At 42.2% G+C, this 12,304-nt stretch overlaps 1 protein-coding gene across 1 annotated transcript in view; it reads right to left on the bottom strand.

Annotated features, from left to right (window-relative positions):
* Nucleotides 1-12,304, bottom strand: part of ZNF283 (zinc finger protein 283) — an 83,970-nt gene that overhangs the window by 70,730 nt on the left and 936 nt on the right. The window contains exon 2 of the mRNA XM_027079776.1: nt 10,896-11,041. The gene's annotated coding sequence lies outside the window, so the exon portion shown is untranslated. The remainder of the gene's footprint in view (nt 1-10,895; nt 11,042-12,304) is intronic.

The following is a 12,304-nucleotide window of genomic DNA, read 5'->3' as shown; positions in this document are numbered from 1 at the left end:
TGCTTCTGACCGACTGGCTACAGATCCAACAACCCCCTTCCTTGGGTTCGATGAGTGGCTCACAGAACTCAGAGACGTGCTTGATTTACTAGATTACTGGTTTCTTATAAAAGGATATAACTCAGGAACAGCCACGTGGAAGAGATGCATAGGGCAAGGTATGGGGAAGGGGCAGGGAGCTTCCATGACCTCTCTGGGCACCACTCTCCCCAAATCTCCATGTGTTCACCAACCTGGAAGATCTCCAAACCCTGTCCTTTGAGGTTTTCTATGGAAGCTTCATTACACAGTCATGACTGATTAAATCATTGAACTTCCGTGACTAATTCAACCTCCAACCCCTCTCCCCTCCCTGGAGACCTGGAAGTTCTGACCCTCTAATCATCCAGTTGGGTCTCTTGGCACCCAGCCCCTATCCTTAGGTTACCTAGGTGCTTTCCAAAGCCACCTCATTAACATAACAAAACACACCCTTATTACCCCGTTCCAAAGGGTTTAGGAGCTCTGTTCCAGACTCAGGGGACAAAGACCAAATACATATTTATTATAAATCACAGTATCACAGCTGCTCCAGCCACAGGGCTCTTCCCTCCCAAAGATTCTCTGTTGTAATTGCCCACCACTCTCTTGGCCCTTTTGCCCCAACCATGTAGAACAAACATGGCCAGTATTTGTCCAGTTCTTTATGATGGTTGGTGAAGGAAGCTGTATCGTCTACATCAACACCAGACTGCAGTCCAAGGACCTGTTTTGAGCTTTGCTGCTGTGTGGGATTACTGCTTACATATAAAAACTAGGAGAGTGCTTTTCACAATTTGGAGGCAATGTCAAATGGTAACACTTTCCTTTCTTCTACCAGGATGAGCTGGCCCTCCTTCAGTTCAAGTCCAAGCCCTGTCTCCACTTGCAACCAGGCTGCACCCTCTCTCGCCTCCTTGAGGGCCTGGGTCCTAAGTCTCCTGCCTCATCCATTTTCCCTGCTATTGAAACAGGAGGCAAGGGGCAGGGCACAACCTTTAAAAGAATGACATAGCCAAAGGACGTTAGAACCAACTAAGTCCAAGATGGCGGAAGATTCAACTTCCAGTGGAACTTGAGCCTCATTATATGCTCATTGTAATACATTAGCATATGCTAAATGACACACCCACCAGCACCATGACAGGTCTGAGGACAAGCATAAAAGGTCAAAAAGTGTGCTGTGGTGCAATTCCTGGAAATCCACGCCCATTCCCCTGAAATAGATGGAATAATCCTTCCACTCATTAGCCTATGAAATTACCCAGTCCATAAAAATTAACCACCCCATATTTCAGGGCCTCTCGCCTTCTGAGATGGCCCACACTCTGTCTGTGGAGTGTGTTTCTCTCTAAATAAATCCACTTCTCACATATCACTTTGTCTCTCACTGAATTTTTTCTGCAAGGAGACATCAAGAACCTGAGCTTCATTAAGCCTTGAGACCAGGTGTGTCATATCAATTAAAAGGCCATGGGGAAGATGGCGGAGTAGAAGGATGTGAGCTCACTCCCTGTTGTGAGAGCACTGGAATCACAACTAACTGCTGAACAATCATCGACAGGAAGACACTGGAACTCACCAAAAAAAGACACCCCACATCCAAAGGCAAAGGAGAAGCTGCAATGAGACGGTACAAGGGGCGCAATCACAATAAAATCAAATCCCATAACCGCTGAGTGGGTGACTCACAAACTGGAGAACACTTATACCACAGAAGTACACTCACTGGAGTGAAGGTTCTGAGCTCCACGTCAGGCTTCCCAACCTGGGGGTCTGGCAACAGGAGGAGGAATTCCTAGAGAATCAGACTTTGAAGGCTAGTGGGATTTGATTGCAGGACTTGACAGGACTGGGGGAAACAGAGACTCCACTCTTGGAGGGCACACACAAAGTAGTGTGTGCATTGGGACCCAGGGGAAGGAGCAGTGACCCCATAGGAGACTGAACCAGACCTACCTGCTGGTGTTGGAGGGTCTCCTGCAGAGGTGGGGGGTGGCTGTGGCTCACCATGGGGACAAGGACACTGGCAGCAGAAGTTCTCGGAAGTACTCCTTGGCACAAGCCCTCCCAGAGTCCGCCATTATCCCCACCAAAGAGCTGGGTAGGCTCCAGTGCTGGGTCACCTCAGGCCAAACAACCAACAGGGAGGGAACCCAGCCCCACCCATCAGCAGACAAGCCAATTAAAGTTTTACTAAGCTAGGCCCACCAGAGCAACACCCAGCTCTACCCACCACCGGTTGCTCCCATCAAGAAGCTTTCACAAGCCTCTTTGAGAACTTCATCTACCAGAGGGCAGGTAGCAGAAGCAAGAGGAACTACAATTCTGCAGCCTGTGGAAGGAAAACCACATTCACAGAAAGACAGACAAGATGAAAAGGCAGAGGACTTTGTACCAGATGAAGGAACAAGATAAAACCCCAGAAAAACAACTAAATGAAGTGGAGATAGGCAACGTTCCAGAAAAAGAATTCAGAATAATGATAGTGAAGATGATCCAGGACCTCGGAAAAAGAATGGAGGCAAAGATCGAGAAGATGCAAGAAATGTTTAACAAAGACCTAGAAGAATTAAAGAATAAACATCTAGAAGAATTAAAGAACAAACAAAAAAAAAGAAAAAACAAACAGAGATGAACAATACAATAACTGAAGTAAAAAATACACTAGAAGGAATCAAAAGCAGAAGAACTGAGGCAGAAGAATGGATAAGTGAACTGGAAGACAGAATGGTGGAAATCACTGCCACAGAACAGAATAAAGAAAAAAGAATGAAAAGAAATGAAGACAGCCTAAGAGACCTCTGGGACAACATTAAACATACCAACATTCTCATTATAGCGGTCCCAGAAGGAGAAGAGAGAGAGGAAGGACCCAAGAAAATATTTGAAGAGATTATAGTCAAAAACTTCCCTAACATGGGAAAGGAAATAGCTACCCAAGTCCAGGAAGCGCAGAGAGTCCCAGGCAGGATAAACCCAAGGAGAAATATGCCAAGACACATAGTAATCAAACTGACAAAAATTAAAGAAAAACAAAAATTATTGAAAGCAGCAAAGGAAAAACAACAAATAACATACAAGGGCACTCCCATAAAGTTAACATCTGATTTCCCAGCAGAAACTCTACTAGCCAGAAGGGAGTGGAACAATATATTTAAAGTGATGAAAGGGAAGAACTTACAACCAAGATTACTCTACCCAGCAAGGATCTCATTTAGATTCGACGGAGAAATCAAAAGCTTTACAGACAAGCAAAAGCTAAGAGAATTCTGCACCACCAAACCAGCTCTACAACAAATGCTAAAGGAACTTCTCTAAGTGGGAAACACAAGAGAAGAAAAGGACGCACAGAAACAAACCCATAACAATTAAGAAAACAGTAACATGAACATACATGTCGATAATTACCTTAAACGTGAATGGATTAAATGCTCCAACCAAAAGACACAGGCTCGCTGAATGTATACAAAAACAAGACCCAGGGCTTCCCTGGTGGCGCAGTGGTTGAGAGTCCGCCTGCTGATGCAGGGGACACGGGTTCGTGTCCCAGTCCGGGAAGATCCCACATGCCGCGGAGCAGCTAGGCCCGTGAGCCATGGCTGCTGAGCCTGTGCATCCGGAGCCTGTGCTCCGCAATGGGAGAGGCCACAACAGTGAGAGGCCTGCGTACTGCAAAAAAAAAAACCCCAAAAAACCAAAAAAAGAAAAACAAGACCCATATATATGCTGTCTACAAGAGACCCACTCTGAAGACCCACCTAGGGACACACACAGACTAAAAGTGAGGGGATGGAAAAAGATATTCCATACAAATGGAAATCAAAAGAAAGCTGGAGTAGCAATACCCATATCAGATAAAATAGACTTTAAAATAAAGAATGTTACCAGAGACAAGTAAGGACACTAAATAATGATCAAGTGGTCAATCCAAGAAGAAGATATGACAATTATAAATATATATGTACCCAACATAGGAGCACCTCAATATATAAGGCAACTGCTAACAGCTATAAAAGAGGAAACTGACAGTAACACAGTAATAGTGGGGACTTTAACACCTCACTTACACCAATGGACAGATCATCCAGACAGAAAATTAATAAGGAAACACAAGCTTTAAATGACATAATAGACCAGATAGATTTAATTGATATTTATAGGACACTCCATCCAAAAACAGCAGATTACACTTTCTTCTCAAGTGCATATGGAACATTTTCCAGGATAGATCACATCTTGGGTCGCAAATAAAGCCTCGGTAAATTTAAGAAAATTGAAATCATATCAAGCATCTTTTCCGACCACAACACTAAGAGATTAGAAATCAATTACAGGCAAAAAAAATATTAAAAACATAAACACATGGAGGCTAAACAATACATTACTAAATAACTAAGAGATCACTGAAGAAATCAAAGAGGAAATAAAAAAATACCTAGAGACAAATTACAACAAAAACATGATGATCCAAAACCTATGGGATGCAGCAAAAGCATTTCTAAGAGGGAAGTTTATAGCAATACAAGCCTACCTCAAGAAACAAGAAAAATCTCAAATAAACAATCTAACCTTACACCTAAAGGAACTAGAGAAAGAAGAACAAGCAAAACCCAAAGTTAGTAGAAGGAAAGAAATCATAAACGTCAGAGCACAAATAAATGAAATAGAAACAAAGAAAACAATAGCAAAGATCAATAAAACTAAAAGCTGGTTCTTTAAGAAGATAAACAAAATTGATAAAACTTTAGCCAGACACATCAAGAAAAAGAGGGAGAGGACTCAAATCAATAAAATTAGAAATGAAAAAGGAGAAGTTACAACAGACACTGCAGAAATACAAAGCATCATAAGAGACTACAACAAGCAACTCTATGCCCCAAAAATGGACAACCTGGAAGAAATGGACAAATTCTTAGAAAGGTATAACCTTCCAAGACTGAACCAGGAAGAACTAAAAAATATGAATAGACCAATCACAAGTAATGAAACTGTGATTAAAAATCTTCCAACAAACAAAAAGTCCAAGACCAGATGGCTTCACAGATGAATTCTATCAAGCATTTAGAGAAAAGCTAACATCCATCCTTCTCAAACTCTTCCAAAAAATTGCAGAGGAAGGAACACTCCCAAACTCATACTATGAGGCCACCACCACCCTGTTACCAAAACCAGACAAAGACACTACAAAAAAAGAAAATTACAGACCAATATCACTGATGAATATAGATGCAAAAATCCTCAACAAAATACTAGCAAACAGAATCCAACAACACATTAAAAGGATCATATACCATGATCAAGTGGGATTTATGCCAGGGATGCAAGGATTCTTAAATATACACAAATCAATCAATGTGATACACCATATTAACAAATTGAAGAATAAAAACCATATGATCATCTCAATAGATGCAGAAAAAGCTTTACACAAAATTCAACACCCATTTATGATAAAAACTCTCCAGAAAGTGGGCACAGAGGGAACCTACCTCAACATAATAAAGGCCATATACGACAAACCCACAGCAAACATCATTCTCAATGGTGAAAAACTGAAAGCATTTCCTCTAAGATCAGGAACAAGACAAGGATGTCCACTCTCACCACTATTATTCAATATAGCCACGGCAATCAGAGAAGAAAAAGAAATAAAAGGAATACAAATTGGAAAAGAAGAAGTAAAACTGTCACTGTTTGCAGATGACATGATACTATACATAGAGAATCGTAAATATGCCACCAGAAAACTACTAGAGCTAATCAATGAATTTGGTAAAGTTGCAGGATACAAAATTAATGCACAGAAATCTCTTGCATTCCTATACACTAACAACGAAAGATCAGAAAGAGAAATTAAGGAAACAATACCATTCACCACTGCAACAAAAAGAATAAAATACCTAGGAATAAACCTACCTAAGGAGGTAAAAGACCTGTACTCAGAAAACTATAAGACACTGATGAAAGAAATCAAAGATGATACAAACAGATGGAGAGATATACCATGTTCTTGGATTGGAAGAATCAATATTGTGAAAATGACTATACTACCCAACGCAATCTACAGATTCAATGCAATCCCTATCAAATTACCAATGGCATTTTTTTATAGAACTAGAACAAAAAAATCTTAAAATTTGTATGGAGACACAAAAGACCCCGAATAGCCAAAGCAGTCCTGAGGGGAAAAAATGGAGCTGGAGGAATCAGGCTCCCTGACTTCAGACTATACTACTAAGCTACAGTAATCAAGACAATATGGTACTGGCATAAAAACAGAAATATAGATCAATGGGACAGGATAGAAAGCCCAGAGATAAACTCACGCACCCATGGTCAACTAATCTATGACAAAGGAGGCAAGGATATACAATGGAGAAAAGATAGTCTCTTCAATAAGTGGTGCTGGGAAAACTGGACAGCTACATGTAAAAGAATGAAATTAGAACACTCCCTAACACCATAAACAAAAATAAACTCAAAATGCATTAGAGACCTAAATGTAAGACTGAACACTATAAAACTCTTAGAGGAAAACACAGAAAGAACACTCTTTGACATAAATCACAGCAAGATCTTTTTTGATCCACCTCCTAGAGTAATGGAAATAAAAACAAAAGTAAACAAAGGGGACCTAATGAAAAACTTCCGCAAAGCAAAGGAAACTACAATCAAGATGAAAAGAAAACCCTCAGAATGGAGAAAATATTTGCAAACAAATCAAAGGACAAAGGATTAATCTCCAAAATATATAAACAGTTCATGCAGCTCAACACTAAAAAAACAAACAACCCAATCAAAAACTGGGCAGAAGACCTAAATAGACATTTCTCCAAAGAAGACATACAGGTGGCCAAGAAGCACATGAAAAGCTGCTCAATGTCACTAATTATTAGAGAAATGCAAATCACAACTACAATGAGGTGTCACACCAGTTAGAATGGGCATCATCAGAAAATCTACAAACAAATGCTGGAGAGGGTGTGGAGAAAAGGGAACCCTCTTGCACTGTTGGTGTGAATGTAAATTGATACAGCTACTATGGAGAACAGTATGGAGGTTCCTTAAAAAACTAAAAATAGAATTACCATATGACCCAGAAATCCCACCACTAGGCATATACCCAGAGAAAACCATAATTCAAAGAGACACATGCACCCCAATGTTCATTGCAACACTATTTACAATAGCCAGGACATGGAAGCAACCTAAATGCCCATTGACAGACGAATGGATAAAGAAGATGTGGTACATATATACAATGGAATATTACTCAGCCATAAAAAGGAACAAAATTGGGTCATTTGTAGAGACATGCATGGACCTAGAGACTGTCATACAGAGTGAAGTAAGTTAGAAAGAGAAAAACAAATATTGTATATTAACGCATATATGTGGCAACTAGAAAAATGGTACAGATGAACCGGTTTGCAGGGCAGAAATAGAGACACAGATGTAGAGAACAAACATATGGACACCAACGGGGTGGTGGTGGTGGTGGGATGAATTGGGAGATTGGGACTGATATATATACACTAATATGTATTAAATTGATAACTAATAAGAACCTGCTGTATAAAAAATAAAGAAAATAAAATTCAAAAAAATAAATAAAAGGACGTGGGTTCAATTCCCAGTATGGGTTTGGCCCTGGCACGTGGGTTCCAATTTGAGTTGCATGGTTTCCCTATCACTCCCAGCAGCATACAAACATGCTGTCATTCCTCCCATCTCAAAAACGGCCCACAGGAACTTTAAGCACTTTACATCCTCCACTATGTATTCTCCAAACTGCAAAACATCCCGAATTCAAATTCAGAGTCTTTATTTTACACATTGTAAAATAACCTGTATGTGGAAATCCTTTAAAAGTAAGTTCTTATAGAACAAACTCCTGATACATTCAACAGCAGCAAAGACTCTCACAGACCAAAGAGCTAAAGAAGGAAGACAACACAGAAGACCTGCTGTAAGATTTCATTTATATCAAGTTCAAAAGAGCAGACACAACTCACGTATAGTAACCAGAATTAGATCAGTGGCTGCTTCTGGAGTGGGGGAGCTGACAGGGAAAGGGTCCAAGAGAAATTTCTGGGGCGTTGGAAATGTTCTCTACCTTGACCTGGTTAGTGGTTACACGATTATATAGATTTGTAAAAATTCATTGACCAATACTCTTAAGATCTGTGTCTTTTCTGCACTTCGCCACGTTTAAGTTACACCTCAACAACAAAAAAGATAAAGAAAAGTAAGTACCTGTAAACTTTTCCTTATAGATTCCATATTACGATATTGAGAAGTTTCCATGACATAGTGAGACTGAGACAGGAGGGAAGGGGGCAGGACACAACCTTTAAAAGAATGACACAGGACTTCCCTGGTGGTCCAGTGGTTAAGACTCCATGCTCCCAATGCAGGGGTCCTGGGTTTGATCCCTGGTCAGGGAACTAGATCCTGCATGCATGCCACAACTAAAGACCCAGCGCAGCCAAATAAATAAATAAGTATTAAAAAAAACAAAAAAAAAAAGAATGACACAGCCCCTCGAGGATACGACTAAAACTGTTTAGAACCTACTAGGCCCAAGATGGCAGAAGATTTGACTTCCCTAGACCTTGAGCCTCATTATACGTTTGTTGCAATACATCAGCATATGCTAAGTGACACACCCACAGGCACCATAACAGTTCTGAGGCTGACCATAAAAAGCCGAAGAGTGGGTGGTGGCCCGATTCCTGGAAATCCCCGCCCCCTCCCCAAAATATTTGGAATAATCTTCTCACTTGTTAGCCTATGAAATTATCCAGCCCATAAAAACTAACCACCCCCGCACCCCAGTGCCACTCTTGCCTTCTGAGATGGTCTGCATTCTGCCGATGGAATGTGTATCTCTCTAAATAAACTTACTTTCACTTTACTGTGGCTCGCTCTTGAATTTTCCTGAGTGAAACCAAGGACCCTCACTTGATGGCCCGTCCCTGGGACTCGCCTGGGACATGACCATCTTCTTGCACCCCATTCTCCTGCAACAAGACTGGGGGATGAGACAGCCATGTTTTCTCCATGGTGGACCCCACGTCCACCTCCAGCTACTGCTCTGTATCTCTGCTCCCTAGTCGATCACCATCTTTTTGGAACTCTGTTTCCTCGGCCCCAGTTTATCACCTCTCCTGATACTCCTGCTCCATCTCTAGGATGCTGGTCCTTTCCCCGATTCCTAAATGTGAGAGGCCCAGGGCCCAGTCCCTGCTCAACCTACTCCCTCAGGCTGGATGGTTTCAGCAAATTCCGGGGCTTTAAATGTCATCTATATATTAACAGCTTCAAAATTTAGCACACTTGTATAGTTATTGATAAAATGACAGGACATCTGAGGTTTGCTTAAAAGCTTAAAAAATAATACAGAAACTCCAGGAAAAAGTGTGCTTATATGTGGGAGAAGAAAATAGAAGAAATAAGATAAGTAAAATGTGATGGCTCTCCACACTGGGTGGTGGGTATGTGGGAGTTCTTTATACCAGAAAACTTTTGTGCGTGTTTTTAAATTTTCATAGTGAAAAGTCAGTAAAAATTCTGTATCTACAAACCCTGGCTTCGCCCTAGTGCGACCACTTACTTGGACCACTTGAGATGTCCAGTGTGCATCTCAAAGTTAAGCAGTTCAAAGCTTGTCAATTTCCCGTCAAGTCTACTCCTCCCCATCTTGATAAAAAGCATCACTCTTCACCCAGTGGGTCAGGCCCAAACCTTCAGGATAACCTTTAAGTCATTCCTGATTCATGCTTCCTCTCACATAACCCTCTTCCTGAGTCATCGTCATCTCTTGTCCAGGGAAGAGACAGCAGCTTCCTCATCTCCTGCTTCCACTGCTGCCCAGCTGCAGCCCATTCTCCTCATGGCGGCCAGTGCTGGTTTAACTTTTTTGTGCATAGATAAGAGTCACATAGTTCAAAAACATGCAAGTCTTAAGACGTTTTCCTCCACATCTACCTATAACCTTCACCCCCACAGGGAACCACTGTTACTACTTTTTGAGAATAACACTAGAGAAATCTTTACAAAACATACCTCACAACATGCTTGTCCTTGCTCATGGCCCTCCAAAGGCTTCCTGTTACACTTGTAAGTAAATTCAAAAGCTCTTACCATAGCCCACAAGACCCCATGTAACCTGGACCTCTCTACAGCTATATCCCTAAATAATTCTACCCCTTTTCCACTCTGCTCTGGTCACTCTGGTCATCTTGATAATCCTTGAACACCCAGGTCCATTCTCACTTCGGGATCTTTCCACTTACTGTTTTTTAGCATCTTCCTATGGTTCATTCCCTTACCATCTTTCAGGCTTCTGCTCAAATGTCACCTCAGAGCAGCCTTCCCTGACCACCTGTCACTCTCTGTGACCTATGTCACTCTCACTTCCCTTATCCTGATTTTTCCAAGCATCTTTTACCTGACGTCATCTGCCCCTACTAGAAGATCCATTCCTGTAGGGCAGGTGCTCTGTCCTGGCAGATGACTAGAGTTCCATAATTCGTTCAGTAGATACAAACGAATGAATGAAGTGAACAGAGAAGTGACTTGAGAAATGAATAGATCGTTTGGCAAAGGGCTCTTAAAATTCCCTGTGCAGGTACCCTTTGACTCAGCAATTCTACTTCAAACGAGATATTCTATTGATAATACTATCATCTACATGCAGTCAGATGTACAGGATATTCATTGTGGCAAACGTTTGTAAGAGCAGAAGTTCAGAAACAACCTAAATGTTTATCAATAGGGTAATGGTTAAGTATGGTACATCCACACAACAGCACACCATCCCATTTATATAAAAGCAGCTCTCTGGGTGCCTGATTGCACCACTGACTCACCGCTAGGCAGGCTGCCCAATGCCAGGGAAAAAATGTGAGCTCGCCCTAGAGTGAGACAGGGTTGGGTTTGAATCCAGGCCCTGATGCCTCCTGGCCCTGGGTACTTCAGTAAGGCCCTTCTTCTCTCTCAGACTCATTTTCTGCATCTGTTAAATGAGGAGGGGAGAAGGTTACAGTGATGTATATAGTATACAGTGGGCCCATGGTCCAATGCCAAGCCCCTTCTTTTCCCTTAAGTCAAATCTCCACCTCTGAGGGTTGCCCAGAGGTGAAACTGGCATTTGTGAGGCTACTCTGGGGTTGAGAAATTCAGGTAAGAAAAACAGATTCGACCTAACAGATGAAGATGCTAAAGGGGATAATGTCAGACATAACACAAAGATGGCCTGTCATGCGTATCTATTCCAGACACCCACAATCTTCTGGAGAATCCACAAACAACAGGACTCTCAACTCAGTCTGTGTGATGGTTGTTTTCACCCAGCCTGTGACAGCCTGGAGAAATGGTTCCACCTGCCACCCGTGCTGAGAAAATGGCAGCAGGGATGAGGCCTGGACGGGATGGGGGCAGTTCAGACTCAGTCACTATCACTGTCATCGTAAACCACAAAATAATGACAACAGGGCTTCCCTGGTGGCACAGTGGTTGAGAGTCCGCCTGCTGATGCAGGGGACACGGGTTCGTGCCCCGGTCCGGGAAGATCCCACATGCAACGGAGCGGCTGGGCCCGTGAGCCATGGCAGCTGAGCCTGCGCATCCGGAGCCTGTGCTCTGCACAGGCCATAACAGTGAGAGGCCCGAGTACCGCAAAAAAATAAAAATAAAAAAAAATAATGACAACACACAGTGCTACTATGCACCAGGCACTATTCTAGGCACTGTCACCCATTTAACTCTGCCAGTATCATCATTCAGTGCCCTCATCTCCATTGTAGAAACAGGACACAGACGCAGAAAGGTTAAGGAACTTGGCCAGGCTCAAGCTGTCAACCCCAATGCTTTGCTCTAACAGTAGCTCCAGAAGGAAACTGAGAAGCGGTGCTCTAGGAATGGAATATGGGAACCAGAGAGGAGACGGACTTTTCTTGTCTACCCCATGGACTTCTCGACTTTTGTCAGAATGTACATGTATTCCCTGTCCAAATATAATTTTGTTGTTTGGCCACGTCACGCAGCATGTGGGATCTTAGTTCCCCGACCTGGGACCACCTGTGTCCCCAAGCAATGGAAGCCGAATCTTAACCACTGGACCTCCGGGGAGGTACCCAAATGTAATTTTAAATGAAAAATGGTAAATTCCTCACTCACCTATATATCTATGAATATATGTATATGTATATATACCCTTCTCTCTTCTCTTGAAGCATCTATCGTTCCCATTGGCAACCACCCGCTTCAGCTAAGTCGC

The sequence above is a fragment of the Aethalodelphis obliquidens genome, unplaced genomic scaffold (genome assembly GCF_003676395.1).
Source record: "Aethalodelphis obliquidens isolate GAN/ISIS:26980383/991018 unplaced genomic scaffold, ASM367639v1 scaffold43, whole genome shotgun sequence".
Lineage (NCBI taxonomy): Eukaryota > Metazoa > Chordata > Mammalia > Artiodactyla > Delphinidae > Aethalodelphis > Aethalodelphis obliquidens.
This window is presented reverse-complemented; position numbering and strand designations above follow the sequence as displayed.